Source organism: Triturus cristatus, chromosome 6 (assembly GCF_964204655.1).
Source record: "Triturus cristatus chromosome 6, aTriCri1.1, whole genome shotgun sequence".
Classification (NCBI taxonomy): domain Eukaryota; kingdom Metazoa; phylum Chordata; class Amphibia; order Caudata; family Salamandridae; genus Triturus; species Triturus cristatus.
The window spans coordinates 1,534,728,842-1,534,745,073 of record NC_140589.1 but is presented as its reverse complement, the minus strand read 5'-3'; the positions used below and the strand labels follow the sequence as shown (position 1 = coordinate 1,534,745,073).

Sequence of the window (16,232 nt, the reverse complement as noted above, 5' to 3'; positions counted from 1 at the left end):
CTGTACCTCTTCGAGCGGCAGTCTTTCTCAAAATGATTGAATCTCCCACAGCAGGCACATCTTTTGCCCATCGCTGGGCAGTCTGCTGCCCCATGGGGTCCTCCACCGCAGTAGCCACACGTGGGAGCATTCCTCAGGAGAGTGCTCACTTGTTCTTTCTTGCTGTACCTGGCAGCTGGGCTGGTCACCACCGCATTAACCGGTTCTACCTTCACAGGCGTTTGCAATGCCGCCTCCATATGAGCGGCTCGGGCTTTGGACAACTCTTTTGTGCGCCCCAGCATCAATATATTGGTCAGTGACTTCCCAGACACCTCCAGGATTCGTTCACGGAGCTTCACCGGCGCACAGCCCTGAATTATTTGCCCTCTGATCTCCTCCGTTTCGTCGCGGAACTCGCACATGCTGACCAGGTTCTTTAGCCGGGCATGGAAGGTGTCCAGTGACTCCTCGGGTAGTTGGCGCGCCTAGCGAAGGTTGAAGCTCTCATAATGTTGGTTTGCCATTGGCTCAAAGTACTCTGTAAGGGCATTGATAAGGGTGTGGGGCGTTTTGGGCGTGGACTCTGCCAGAGTCGGTGATCCTATGAATGTCTTTCCCTCCCAAATGGAGGAGCAATGCCCTCTTCTGATCCTTGTGGGCCTTTGTGGCCTCAAAGAATATGAGCAGGCGTTCAACCCACTCCTTCCATTTGGGTGCCTGTGCAGAAGTGGGCCACTCCACTACAAAGGGTTCAATCGGACGAATGGTCGACATCGTGTGGGCCAGGTCCTCTGCACGCAGAAACACATCCCCGACAGGGATCACCAAGCACTGTCCTCCAACACCTTGCTACAAGATCCAGAAGGGGAAGGCTGCAAAGTGTCACCAGTCCTCTGAAAAGACACCAGTGTTTGGCCCTACCTGCCACTGCAAGGCTGGGGCTGCGCCAGCAATTAAGAATTCCAGGCACGTGGGCGCGGGGCTGCAGGCCTTATGCTGATAGGCGGGGCACCAGAACAGACACCAGATGGCCCTAACCTCTACACCAGGATCCGGAGTCACCACACTGCAATCAGACACCTCCAGTCGGGAAACTTCAGCCAGGGCTGCACCTCTGACCGGCGCCGATGTCCGTGGCACGAGCACCACGGGGCTTCAGACACCCGAGCGCGGCCGCCACAGATCAGGAGCGCCCACCCTCGTCGCCAATTGTTGTGTTACAGGCAATCTGGAACCAGCGCTGACCTCGTGTCTGCAGGTACAAGGCCCGTTATGGGAATGACACTGGCCCTGTGTCGTGGGCACAGTAACGTCTTTCGCGTCACAGGAGGTCAGACGTGAGGCATTTCAGAGTTGGTCCAAGCTGGTCAAATACGTCTTCTCAAGTAAACGCAAAATAATGTCTAAGCTGAGCGGCATGATTTTTTAGGCTGTCTGACACATTGCCATGGTAGTGGTCATGTAATTAGCAAATTAGTAAATACGTGTTCTTTGACTACTTCTGCAAGGTTTTAGCCCGGGTAATCACCCCGCCGTCTGTCCGAGCAGGTTTCACGTAACCTCCCAACGCCTCAAGGTGACTCCGAACTGCCTTTAATGTTTGTTGTTGGGGGCGATGGGGTGAGCTAAGGAGAACTTTACGACTGTTCCCGTGTGTGCATGAAGGCGCCTCACAACAATTGCAATTCTCACTCTCCTTTGGGACAGTACTTGAGTTATTTAATTTTTTTTAATTTCTATTTGACGCTATTCGTCAAATAAATCTGTATGCATATGTAATGCATCTTCGATTCTAGTTCTCAGTAATTTAATTGCTTTGTTGTTTCTAATCAAGTAGTTTTTAAATCTTCAAGTAATCCCACTCCATCTCTGTGATCACGTCTCTAAACACATTCTCGTGACAGCAAAAACAGTGGTAACGTGCTGGATGGACCCTGAAGTTTACCAGATAAGAGGGTTAACATGTAAAATGACAGTCATTTTAAAAACTAAATACATTTCTGGAAATGTACAGACTTGGAACAGCCTTTCCAAAGCGGCAAAACAAACCGTAAGGACGGTCAGTGTTTGTTAATATCTTGTTAAAATATGTCCTTGTGCCCTATGCTCATTAATGCCCCGGTGGGACATGTTATCATATTTTCTGTTTCTAAATGCCCTGGTGTCACAGTAATATTACCCTGTGCCCTGTTATGCTTTCGAAGAATAGCCTTTTTCTTTCTTGCCCACCGTGGACTAACTGCAACATAGGGTCAATTAGACACATGCAGGAACATTTGATGCCAAGTATAAGGTGTGTTTGTACGCCATATTTACTTTTTGATGGTAATCTCTCTGGAGTGTAACAGCTGTTCTATTAGGGCATTAAAGGGCAATACATTGATGGGGATATTGGGACACAAGCAGGAGGCCTAACATGAGGGTAAACCTTTTTGTGTGCCTGTGTATCGAGTCATTAGTTTCTCTTTTTGTTATATATACAAATAACCAGGTACCCGGGCGGAAACAGGAGGGAGCACAGTGCCACTCACTTTTAATAGTTTATGTTGCTTTAATGAGCACAAATACTGTTTCTGACCATTTTGGGCTTCTTGCCTGTATTTCAATATTCCTATTGATGTGTTCATTGTAGATGCCTGGTAGAATAACTGCTATATCCTATTCCATGTTTGTTAATGTGCTCCAAGCAGGGCTGGTGGCGCCCGGTGCGACAATCTTTTTGGCGACCCCCCACCTCCTCCTCAAATTCCCTCACTACCACCCAACAAAAGTATCCCTCGTCTCCCCTTATCCCCTCTCTCACATACAATTCATTTGTTTTAAAGCGCTGGTAAATGCTGGCTTTACTGATCCACTGAGCTATCCACTTTAAATACAGATCTGTTCTTTGCAGCAGTCATATGAACCCTTTGCGCTACTTTATGGCGAGTCAAAACTGCCACTAGACAAAACTCGGATGCCTCTATCTAGCAGGAACGTTAATTACAAGAGTTATATTGACATTTTTTGCTGCCTGAAATCTGGATGCACAAGGAACTCTGCATCAGCTGCTTTTAAATCATAAGTTATTGCTAAACAGAGCGCCCAGAGCTGAGGTCTGCGCCCCTCCTCCAGGTCAGCGCCCAGTGCGGCCGCACTGGTTGCACTGCCCTAAAACCAGCCCTGGTTCCAAGCTTGGTGCAACAGCATGGAAGAACGTCTCAAGGATGGAGTGAAAAGAGAACAGCATATGAGCAACAGTTTAGCGTCCTGCGTTAGCAAAGTCTAGGATCTGCTTAGCTCAGGCTAATAACAATAAGGCATCTAGCATGAACTTAAAACATGTATTCCTGAATCACACTGCATGATTCAGTGTGTAGTAATTGCATAGCTCTTCAATCCCTGGTTTTCTCTGGCATGGTTCTCGTCGATTGACAGAGTCATTGGAGTTGTGCGTTTGTGCAGCTTCCTCATCTGGACTTTCACAGCCTCGCGCATCAAACACAGAATGATGCCAAGTGCGAATCTCTTTGCCTGGTCCAGGTGTGTCTGCACTTATAAATCATTACAGATATTCTAGGGTACAGGAACACTTTATTTTCTTCACTATTTATGTTTGGACAACGTTCAATTTTTTTAGGATTGCCTTGTAGAGATTGTACTACTCCCCACTATTTGCTTCCTGTTCTACCAGTTTATTTTTTATTTATTTGAACACACCAGGCTTGCTTATTATTTAAACTTTTGTGTATGAAAGCACTCCAGATATTCGAGTTTGAACTAACAGGTGTACAAAAATAACACTTTAGATAAGTACTTCTCAATGCAGTACATTAATGTGCCTAGTAGTGTCAAAGCTTCCACGTTAAATAACAGTAGATGTTGTAGCACCAAAAATAATGTGTTGCAATTTCTAAATATTTATAAGGTCCCAAAACCGAGACCAATTGCATTGCAAATGCTTGTTAATTGTGTCCAAGCACATTGTGTGTTCATTGCATTCAGCGACAAAAATGCATCTGCTGATATTAAAGCTATAGGAAATAAAATCACTGATGGGTCATAGCAGCAGATAACAGCAACAACTAAAAAACAAAGGTGTTTTGTAGCAGTAAGTGTTAGGAAGAGGGTGCACTGAACATATTTGGAACTTCAATCGTGGACCCCGATGCACGCCTTCCTATAACTCTTCAGAACTCCTTATACTTGGGTTGTTTATATACATTTATTTATCAAATCACTGTGCTTCACATTTTTCATACCTTTAAATCCCTACATATTGATTTCATTTCTTCAACCCTACAATGAATACATGGATTCTTATAACCATTCATCGGGAATAATAGGTGTCAATACATCTGTTCTATTGTATCCTGGCTCTCACCTGCATACCACTAACCAGGTTTTCCCGTGTCGGCGGAAGTGACGAAGTGCATGCACGAAGTGCATGAGTAAGGAGAAGGGAGTGGCAAGTGAGCGAACAGTGAGTGCTGCAGCCCGGAGCCCCCCCTAAATCGGCCATGAAATCAATGGGAACCTGTAGCTTGCAGCCTCCTGTAACCACAGCTACAGGAGCGTTGGGTTATTGCCCCGCGTTCATCCTGCTCCACCTCAAACTTGGGAGGTTGTGAGTTGCGGGCTGGTAGGCAACCAACAGCAGCACCAGAGGCTAGAGCCGCAGCACCACCCGAACTCACGGAGGTGGCCAGCATTAGGCCGGTGCGGCTTGCGAGTCGGCACAACTGCTGTTAGACTGCCTGCCCTGCCTCGCCTTGCCTTGTCCTGTTCTGCCTTTTCCGCTACCCTCGGTGGTGGGCATCTCCCCGAGACCTGCAATCGCTGTTCCATCTGCTAGGCTCCTCCCCCATGTTCTCTTGCTGCAGCACGGGGTGGGACAGAGATGGGGATGAGGCCGGGATGGACGGTGGGAGCAGGGGGGGGGGGGGTCAACAAGGAGCATCAGAGCCCTGGAGCTGCAGCAGTGCTGCTTACCTGACCCGACTGAGCCCTACCCTCTCAACTACCTCAACGTTTTTCTTAACTCAGTTTGGCCCCCTAGCCTGCCAGCCTGCTAAGAATACAAAAGGAATATTGAAAGTCAACAGGTAGGCACAATTACGTTCTAAAAAGTTAAAGACAGCCGGGCACTTATCTTAACACAGCGCTCAAGTGGCAAATTGGTCCTAATGTGCAATAGTTGAAAATAATTTTACCACAGAAGGCTCCCAACGTAGATAAACCTACGCCCCCAAGTGAAAGGTGGAGTCGTCATATTAGGTCATAGCTAAAACACGATGAGGTCTGGAAGATTAAGGAAGGAAATAGTAAAAAATTGTAAGAAGCCGAACAAAGAAAATATTGATATTAAAGCGCCCACGGATCCGGGCGTGGCACTATTGTCCCCAACCTTTGTGCAACACTCTTTAACAGTTGGGTATTTAGCCTCCTCAACCCAGCATTTAGATCAGGGCCTTCACTTCCTGGGTTGTCCAATAGAGGTGGAAACTCTAAAATTACACGACCAACCAAAAGATCAAGACAATATGGGTGATGAAACAGCAGCTGGGGCACAAAAGAAGACACTCAGAAATTATTTTCCGAAACGTGGAACATCACTCCTAGTTTTAAACGGCTCCAACGAAACAAGGACTACACCTGCACAGCCCTCACGAGCACGCCCAAAAGCAGATTCTGTGCCAATCAAAGTCCAGGTTAGGATCCATGAGCAACCACATAAGCTGGGCATCTCTTTACACCTAGAAAGACCTCTTAAAGTCGATGAACACTCTACCCCAGAAATCCTTAAGTTAAGATCAACTTCTAAGATAGGTGATGAAACCAATCACCAGCCACTAACTCTACAGCCTAATAAGGAACAAAGATCCTCGCCAATTACCATCTCAAGCAACGAGTCTCCTATTAACCTGTGGGCACTCCTGCAACAGGAAACCAATCTATACACTAAAAGCACAGAACCAGCTGGAAACAAGCAGCACAATGGACCAGGATTTCACCAGGCAACATCAAAATTATTATCTCCGAACAACGTCTCCGCCTTTGATCCGTTACGACCTCTTCTAAACAAAGCAAGGAGAGCCCAATGATTGCTCCCTACTAGATCTATCCTTTTTCAAGACAGATTTTAATAGGATTGTGGACACACATGAAGGTTGTGACCCGGCTGTGATTGAGCCTAAGGTCCCCTGGCCCCAACTTCTGCAAACTTTGCAATCCACAGTAACAGCACTAAATTATCATTCGGATAAACTTGATATACAAGTTGATCTTTTAAACACACTTGCAGTATATACGCCTTATACGGCAGGGATAGATCACAAATTTGAAGGTCTTAATTTAATTTAAAAAGCACAATCCAACACTAATATGGCACAATCAGTATGCTGCTATTCTCCAATAATTGACAGTCTGTCTTCCCTTCTCCAGTTTCTCTCAACGGTCCTAACAGAAATCAGGAAATTACCAGTAGGAACACAGGACCAACCTCACCCCCTGCATCTACACCCAACTGACAGAACTGCCCAGCAGTCCTTAACGAGCACAGAGTAAAGCGAGAAACCAACATAGGAAATAAGATCTCAGTCACAAATGCCGACACACTGCGGGAAGACGCTTCAGCAGTTGCCCAACCCCCCCCCCCCCCCCCCCCCCGCCAACAAGGCCGAAATTATCAAGCTTAGAATTCCCTCACAAATATTTCTGGACAACAAAGACCAAACCCTGTCAAAGACGGAACCACAAATTCCATTGAAGACATCGTCAACATTGGGTATTGGGAAAGCGGGTGTAGGAAACGGAACAAAGAACAAATCATCACAAAAACAACTCCTGAGTAAAAGGTAAAAAAAAAAAAAAAGACTGTGAAAAAAGCTCAGCCAGTTTTCAAAATCTGCTAATAGTGGAAAAACAACAAAATAGTTATGCAGTACCCTCACTTGTCCTACTACTCTCTCCTCCTAGTCTCTGCAGTTTACAACCATATTAACCCCCTAAGGACTCGGAGGGGGTTGGTGTGTGAATTTCCATTGTATATAGGTTATTGTAGTTCAACAATGAATAACCCCCAGTTCTTCACTTACCTGATTAGATGAAGCTATGTCTGCATGGTTTCCCAAGGTGCCATGCATCGTGGTGGTAGCCGTAGCAGCATGCTAGCGCACTAGTCAAACAGTGAAAGCACCAGATCCGGAAGCGAGGTCTCACTCCCTCCAAGCCGAACTCGAGCTGTAAGATAAAGAATATTCTTCGCAGGTAACTAATTAAATTGAAATAAAAACTGGGTTATTATATGCAAGCTTTACAAAAAAATGAGACATTCACCAGAGACTAGCCTACTAGTACCCAAGAAGAAGAGAGACAACAGAGAAAATATGATAAGCAAAGATAAAATAAAATAATCTAAATGGTGAGCTAGTAAAAGTTACAAACTTAAGTCGACTTGAGCTACGAAATGGACAAGCGTAACCTTTGACGCAATACAGTGCCTGAAGGATGATGCTGGCAGTTATGTTCCTTTGAAAAAAGTATTGAAAGCTGTGGGTGGGTGGGTAATATAAATATAATATTGCGAGTGTAGGCTATGCTTAGACCTGAAGAAGATCCTCTCCCTGCACTGAGTTGGTGTTGTTTTCACCACATCCACCCCACCAAGTGTGTGATCAATTAATGGTATAAATTTGATTTAGTCACACCTCAATAAATCACACAGCCCGGGGGAAGAGGGTTAGGGGTTTGATGAATGAATGGGAAGGAGGATTTGAGGGAAAGGTTTAACAAAGGCAAACACTACACAAGGACAACATTCATCTTGGCAGCCGTACATCATAAATCTGCTATGGGAGGAAAAGGAAATGGAGGAATGATGAGTAGTACAGGTAAACCAAATCAAATTGTCCATCTGCCGCCAGAGGGACCAAGTTACATTATGTTCTGTGGTACCTACTGAGCTTTGAAAGATAGCAAATATATACAATTAAAATATCTGTAGGAGTCAAGTAAACATAGCCAACATACACAGTTCTAACGATTAAAGAGAAACAATTATACTGTATTGCCAAATTGGGAGTTGCATCTGCTTTCCTCTTGGACTGTCTGTCAATCTTGGGTGCCTGTCGGAAGCGACTCAGTAAGTTAAGCGTGAGTATGTTATATTGTTTTTCCAGTATGGCGCAGGGTAAGAGGGCCTGTAGATTGAAAACCAAAAATGATATTGAAGACTCAAGGAGAAAAAAGTTAAACTGCATAAGGAGTGCACCAATAACACTCATAGGTAGCATGGCTAAATGTCTGTTTCCAGTTATCTTCAACAACAGGCCCCCAACCAACCACCACTTAGCTTTGAATTTGAGCCAGACAGCACTCACATACCCAGCAACATAGCATTTTCCCAATCAAGTAGAATCAACACACTGCTGTCACTCACAATTCGCCACCACTACACAGAGTTGTGCAGGTCTTTTGTTTTCCTTTAGGCCACTTCAAAGTCATCATCAAATCGGTTGGTTTCGGTGAATTTGAAAACTTCCTTCTTCTTCTGGTGGCTGTTCTCGAAGAAGTCATGCTCACTCCCTGAGTCATTCCATCATCTCTAATCCTCCTGAGTTTGACTCCGAGTATGGTGGCCAACTCCATATTAACTGTGTCCCGAGTCCCGCTTCAAATGCAATGTATCAGCCTGTAGTACAATTTTGTTGTTGCACAACAAGAAGAGAAACATTGAGTCATTTTTTTGTGTAGACTAGATCGTGTTTGCGTTATCTAAGGGACTGGTCGGGTCTGACTCTTTGAGAAGTATAAAGCAGAAAACAATTAAAAAAACAAAGCTGTGTGGACTGTGAAGTGGACCAGGTGAAGGAATCTCGCTATCTCTCAAAGGGGAAAGAAAAAGAATAACCTTCTGCTGCCAGTAAGCCACCAACATTGTAAATCATCACAAACACATTTTAAGTGTAATAGTTACAAATAAACACCTAGTGTCACACTGCCTGCTACCACATGAATTATCTATCAACACACATCACAATTTCACAACAAAAAACAATCACTCAGCCTGCAATTCATGCTATTTACCTGTTCTTCCAGCGTGCTCACCATGATTGATTTGTGGTACATTGCAGAATGCAGATCCATTTGTTCACGAAGCAGAGAATGGCCAGTATAAATCGAATTATAATGTCACATGTGGGGCAGTCCCTCTGGGGTAGGAAAGGATAGATAGTCACAACCCAGGGTTGGAGACAGGCACACAGTTGTTTGCATTCTCCATCCAATGCCACTGAGGCAAAGAGGAGTGAGGAGTCAAGACTTCTTCACTGCGCACAGTTGCAACTCCAATCCTGCAATAAAATGCATCAAAGAGTAAGACGCTGGGAAGGAATTAGTCAACCAAACACAAACAAATTCAACTGTATAATAATGTTCCCCTAGCTATATCTTTTTTTTTCGGCATCAAAGAAAGAAAGCAGATCAGCGATAGACTAGAGACTTCGAGAGAAAGTCCTATGGTTGTAGGCCCAGGCCTAGTACTAGTCAGGGTAGTAGAGGTTGTCCTCAAACTCTAGAGATTCACCCAGAAGTAGGTCATCTAACACACTACTTCCATGACCTGAGTCTCCCTCATCTTCCTCCTGTAGTATATAGACAGTTCTCTGACTATACAAAATGGCACCTGGCCAGTGCCACGTGGCATGTGGAACAAAGGCAAATAGTTGTCTATGGCAAACACACGCACACACTGGCCAGACAAAGGAGGCATGGTAAAACAGAGAACACAGCATTAATTCAGCAATGCCAAAAATGAAAATTAACAGGGCTAAAAAAAATTGTTTACAACAACACACATCCTTCAAAGGCATTACCCCACCTAGTCCTAAACACTGTTTGTATGGGAAAAACGTGAAATACCACACAAAAAACACATTTTGTATTTCAATCCAAATCCATCCATGGCCTAAATGATGTTTCAAATTCAACAGGCACCACAGAAACAGTTGTTTCATGCACTCATGACTAGCACTGGGCCTACTGGCTGGAAGGCCAATTGGCAGACTAGGCAACATAGTGAATTAACTCAATATTGCAAGTGTATTAAAAAATTGAGAAAATGTAGTAAACTGTGCAACATTTTTCCTTTACAAAAGAAGAAAAATTAAATGCAAAGAAATCATTAGGCCCCTACTGAAACAACAGGCTACCCATCACAATACATTTTAAAAATCCATTAAACGTACAAATAAATCCAGGTGCATGGCCCCAATCAAACAAACAACACCAGTTTTTCAACTCACATGTGAAATCTCAAATACAAAGTCCTTACCTCCAATGGGATATGCAGCAGACGCAAAGAGTGATCCTTGGATCACTCTGGTCCCCGCGCTTTGCACCCACGTTCCACTGTAGTGGAGACGGAGTTCCATGTACACACATTGCTATGTTAGCATAAGCGTCTTAGATGTAAAACGCCATCTTGTCACTTTTGCTGTTTTTGCACACGACACTGCAGGTAGCTGTTATTATGCGAAAAACTGCTTGCTTACTTTTCTTCACATGAGAACGGTCTGTTGTTCACACCCTTAGACGTGCACCGCGACCTTATTCTGAATACTGTGTGCAGAAGCCGTCAAGGTCAAATAACAATGTATGCTTTTGAATTCATGTTGATCGGCCCACACTCTAGTCATAACACGCACACAGCTGCAAACATCTGAAACTCGGGTGCCTTTAATATTGCATTTTGCATGCATGATTCAGATACTTTGGAGAAGACCTTTTCCAGACGCAGAGCAGAGCTGATCCTGTGCTGTGATTCGCCTAAGCTGATACTTACAGTATGGGGTTCCCCATTCAAACCTAGAGACCTTGTATTAGTTTCATAATACTAGCTTTCTTGTGAAGGGAGGGTGGCTATATTCCACTATCATTTATAACATGATTTCTCCCTTCATTTTCTTTGGTATTGTAACAATGCTGATGGTTTTATTTTTAATCATTTGTCTGCTTATGTTAGCCAAAGTACTGCATCTTAGAGCACGTAGTTAAAAATAAATATTTTAAACTTTACAGTGTCTCTGATTACTCTTGTTGTGGACTGATATGAGAATAATAACGAAAAGGTGTTTCTGATTCCCACCATTCCTGAGAGTACTCTAAGTCGCTTGTTCTGGGTTGTCTTATCATTGGTAGCTTCGAGATGATACGGAGAACAAATGAGACACTGATGCTAGTCGGATAGGGGTTCTGGGTACTGAGGTGAGTTTTTGATACACCGCAATTCCCTGAGGTCCTGGTTTCCTGCGCATAGTTCTGTGCATAAGCAGAATCCCTGCAACACCACTTCTCTCTTGCGCTCCATCTTGGACGATAATTCCCTGCTGGATGCATGGCCCCATTGCCATCCGGGCGTGCGCGAAGGCACCTGCGTCACTGGCACTTCTGGCTGCTGGTCCCGCCTGGACCTTTGGATAACCACTTGCGATGCCTATTCATGGGTAACCTCAGTTGAGAACATGGCGCGTACTCTTTCGGACCATGTCTCCATGAGCCTCTGCCTGCTTCCACCCAGTGCCCATAAACTTATGTTCGCTTGGCACCTGCCCCCCACTCACTCCACGACTCGGAGTTTTGCGCCGAGATTCACACTGTGATAGAAAACTATTTTGAACTCAATGCCGGCTCAGTGGATTCGCCTTACACTCTTTGGGAGGGTTTCAAGGTGGTGGTTCGGGGCGAATGTATTTCCAAACAGTCAGGAGTTTTGCGATCTATCCGTGGCACACTCGAGCGCCTTGAGGGTGAGATTAGGGCCCTCGATTCTCTGCACTCTTCTAACCCCCTCCCTGACACTCTTGCACAGCTTCAAAGTAAGCGTTCCAAATTTGAACAGGAGGCTGACAGGGAACTCTCCTTTCTGGGTAGGGAGGCACAGGCACGCCGCAACGGCAAGGGCGACCGCCCTGACAAGACCTTAGCCAACCTTCTGCAGTGGCCCCACGCTGCCTCCTACTTTACGGCGCTGAGGGACGGGGGTCCAGAATGCACTACCTCTCTCGCCAAGATAATTTCGCGGGTCACCGCTTTTTACACTCAACTTTACACCGCTGGGACTGCGCCGTCACATGATCTCTTGGATCAGTACTTCGACACCCTTGAGCTCCTCTGGCTGGGCAATAGTCACCGGGAATATCTTGACGAGCCCTTCTCTAAGGAAGAAATCCTTGCCGCCATTAATAATCTGTCCGGGGATAAGGCCCTGGCTCGGCTGGCTTGCCTGCTTCTTTCTATAAAACGTTTGCGCCTCCCTTGTCGCTCATCTTGCCACTATGTAAAACGACTTCTTCGAATCTGGTCACTTCCCTCCTTCACTACGCGAGGCCCTGCTGCCCTTCTCTTGAAACCAGACAAATCCCCTGAACTTCTCTACTCCTATCCCTTATCCCTTATCAATACTCACAATAAGATCTTCGGCAAGCTATTGGCCTCCCGCCTCCTGCCTCTCATGCCACCGATCGCCCGCCCGGATCAATCCAGCTTTATACCTGGGCCCACAACACGTCACATAACCTCCGCACGATCTTTGCTGTACTTCATCAGATCAACGCCGCCAAACCGCCTTGGCGGCTCTTTTGGATGCCACCAAGGCCTTCAACACTCTCGCATGGCCCTTCCTTTTCTACCTTCTGCCCCGTCTTGGCTTTAGCCTGGTTTTTCTGCACAAAATCCATCTCTTTTATACCCTCCCGGTGGCCAGCCTCCGAATCAACGGTCACATTTCGGAACCCATTAGTGTCTCGAGAGGAACCAGGCAGGGGTGCCCACTCTCGTCTATGCTTTTCGCAGTGACCATGGAGCCCCTTGCAGCCCGGCTTCGGCAGCATCACACTCACTCGGCATGGGATTCGCGGCCCGTGCTCTGGTAGTCTCCATGTATGCGGACGATGTTACGCTCTATGTCCGTCATCCTCAGGAGAACCTCGGCCCCATGATCCGTGTGGTGGTGCGTTTCGGGTGTCTATCCGGCATTCAGGTTAATTGGAGTAAATCCATTCTTTTCGCCTTGACAGACGCCACTGTCCCCTTCACCCCAGACTACCCTTTCATGTGGGCATCAGGACCCACCAGATATTTGGGTGTTTGGCTCAGTAGGGATGTGGATAAACTTTGGAAAGCCAATTTTGGTAAGGCGGTCGACTGGCTTGAGAGCAAAATTCCCTTGTGGCGGTACCTACCTCTATCCTTGGCGGAGCGCATTGCCATCGCTAAGATGGTAGTGCTCCTGAAATTCTTATATTTATTTCTGAATGTGCCTGTTCCTCTCACTGCCCACTTCTTTCGTACTCTCCGTTCCCTCATCATCTCCCTCATCTGGGCAGGACGTCAGCCCAGGATAGCGTTTGATATCCTAACGCTCCCCCTCGTGTGTGGTGGGATGGGAGCCCCGGATTTTAAACTATACGCCCTTAGTGTCCAAGCCAGTTTCCTTCACTTCTGGGTGTATCAGACGCCCTTTCAACCTCACGTGACGGTCGAAGCCGACTTGGCGGCCCCCCTGCCCCTACAGACTGCCATCTTTGCCCCTGCCAAATCACCACGTGGAGAAATTGACACGGTTGACACCCTGCGCTGGGCCTGGGACGGTCTTCGGAAATACTCTGGTTCAAACTTGCTCTCCGCTGGTGCCATGCCTATCGCATATCACCTGGCGTTCCCCTCGCTGCACGCGGCTGAAATGGCGAAACGCATGGCTGACATGGGTTTGACCATCTTATCTGACCTCTACCCCAATGGTAGTTTTTTTTTGCTACCACCCAAATCTGGCCTAAAGAAGTCACTGCTTTTTTATCAGCTCAGGGCATCTTGTTGGGCTTCACACCCCACGTTCCCATAGCCCCCCTTTCGATGTCTGCCCTTGACCTGACATACACCTCCTCCTCTCCCCGCAAATTGGTCTCTCGGCTCTATGCCTCCACACTAGCGGCCTCTTCAATATCTGCTGATCGGGCCCGCATGGCCTGGAGCGAGGAACTGGGCATTGATCTCCCACAGGAGGACTGGCTGTACTGTTGTAAGCAGACTAAACGCTTATCTCCCAACTACCCGCCTGCGCCGCATACATTTTAAATATTTCCACCGGCTGTATCGCTCCCCTGCTCAGCTATTTAGAATGGGTCTGGTCCCTAGTGATAGATGCCTCCGGTGCTCATCTCCAGCGGCGGACTTCTCGCATCTTGCTTGGCTGTGCCCTCTGGTTTCTACATACTGGCGCGATGTATGCTCTATCATTACAGAGATCACCTCTTCGCCTGTCCTGCCAGATCCCAAGACCTGCCTGTTCGACCTGGTGAGGCATTGCCCTGACACCACCCGCCGACTCAGGGCCATGCTGCTAGTTCTCGCGCGTCGCAGAGTTGCTATGCATTGGGGTCGGAGGCCCGCACCCAAGGCGGATGCCTGGCTCGAGGATGCTGTGCAATGCCAGATGCTCCTATCAGAATTCTGGGAACTGATGCCCGTTACAGGTCGGCCACGCGACATCTTGGCCCCCCTTGTTTCATATTAAACAAAAAGAGGGGGGGACCTAGGAGCTATTAAAGGTCCAGTGTCCATGCTCCTGATACATATATTTATAACCCAACGAAGGACACTGTTCCTACAGTAGGATGCAATAAGTCACCCATACTTAAGGGTGCAAAAAGTCACCCGTGCATTTTACAAGAAAAATTGTGAGCAAGAAAACAAAAACAAAACAAAAGAACCTTAGGTATGAAGGGCCCATAAGTGAGGGGAAAAAAACTTTTTTGTCCTCTGATGCCCTCACACACCCCAAGGGGTGTCATGCTTCATCATCGGGCAGTTGCTCCTCGTAGGGCCGGCGCTGCAATTCCCTACGGGTCCCCCGAAGGGTCGCTTTGTCGGAGATCTTTTTAGGACTGCCAGATGGTGCATGCGGGTGTGTGGGGAGTGGGTTCAAAAAGAGGGTAAATCAACGGAGAATTGTGCGTGCAAAATAATCAATGAATTAAAAAGGGTCAACATGCAGTGACAGTGTAACTGTTGTACCCTTCGCAGTCCGAAAACCGCTCAATAAAAAACAATGCCCCAAAGGCTCACTATGCCTGGGTGTCATAGGTCATAGGTCGACATGTTTCGCGCTACTCTTGCCCAACCAGGGTCATTTGCGCTTCTTCAGGACCATAAAACGATTCAGTGAAGTGCACGTGAACAGTGTAAATAAGATAAAAATACCCTCTATCTCAATCAGGGCGGAACAGCAACTTATATACCCACAGTATGGCAACAGCTGTATGATGGATGCCGCTCATGATTAATACCCTCTATCTCAATCAGGGCGGAACAGCAACTTATATACCCACAGTATGGCAACAGCTGTATGATGGATGCCGCTCATGATTAATACCTCTATGCCTGTTGGTAGTTTTGTCAAACATGAGCATGGCATCTTCTACCTTGCCGAACTGGTCAAAGTACTGCTTCACATCTTCCACGACTGTATTCGCAGATAAGCCCCCTACAAAGATCTTCTTTGTTCTCGTGACCATCTTAGGCTGTGCCCTTCGTGGAAATGCAACTTTGGGGTCAATCGTCTTCGAATCTAATTCATGGTGGGGCTGAGCTAACACTTTATCTACACTTGCAGGATCTGCAAACGTAACGAAACCGAAGCCTCTGGAGCGTTTTGTGGTCGGGTCCCTCATGACCATACATTCTCTGATCTCTCCAAATTTGCAGAAATAGTCTCTTAGGCTATCTGGTGAGGTCTGCCAGCTTAGGCCGCCAATAAACATTTTACCCGGGTCGTGCTGCGCGTCGTTGGGGCTGCCGGAGCTAGTCTGAATCCTGTCTGCCTCCATGGCGGCTCCCGAGTCTAACCCGCTTCTCTCTCTCTGGGCAGCGACCACACAGGCTCAGGCACCCGTCACTCCGTCTCTCACACACGGGCAGGGCCCCCTTGTTTCATACCTTCTCTCCCGGAGCGCGTCTCCCTTTGCAAACTCTCCTGCACTCCCGTCGGCACTCCACCCGTGGCAGCCGCCAGTGCTGATCCATAGGTCCTCCCCCCCACCTGCCTGCTGTCACCCTCCCACACTCTCTACGCCTATACTCCACCCTGTTTGATATTCCTGGTTGCCCTCTCCTGCTCCATACCTTGGCCTATGGTCCTACATCCCACCAAGTGCCGTTATTGTCTTCCCGACTCTATGATGTTTATGACTGATGTGATGTATCTAATTGCGCCT

The 16,232-nt window shown here is 46.9% G+C and overlaps 1 pseudogene; it reads right to left on the bottom strand.

The window, feature by feature from the left end:
* Window positions 1-9,196: 9,196 nt before the first annotated feature.
* On the bottom strand, window positions 9,197-15,845 carry LOC146821638 (RNA-binding protein Musashi homolog 2 pseudogene; annotated as a pseudogene).
* Between the last annotated feature and the right edge of the window lie 387 nt (window positions 15,846-16,232).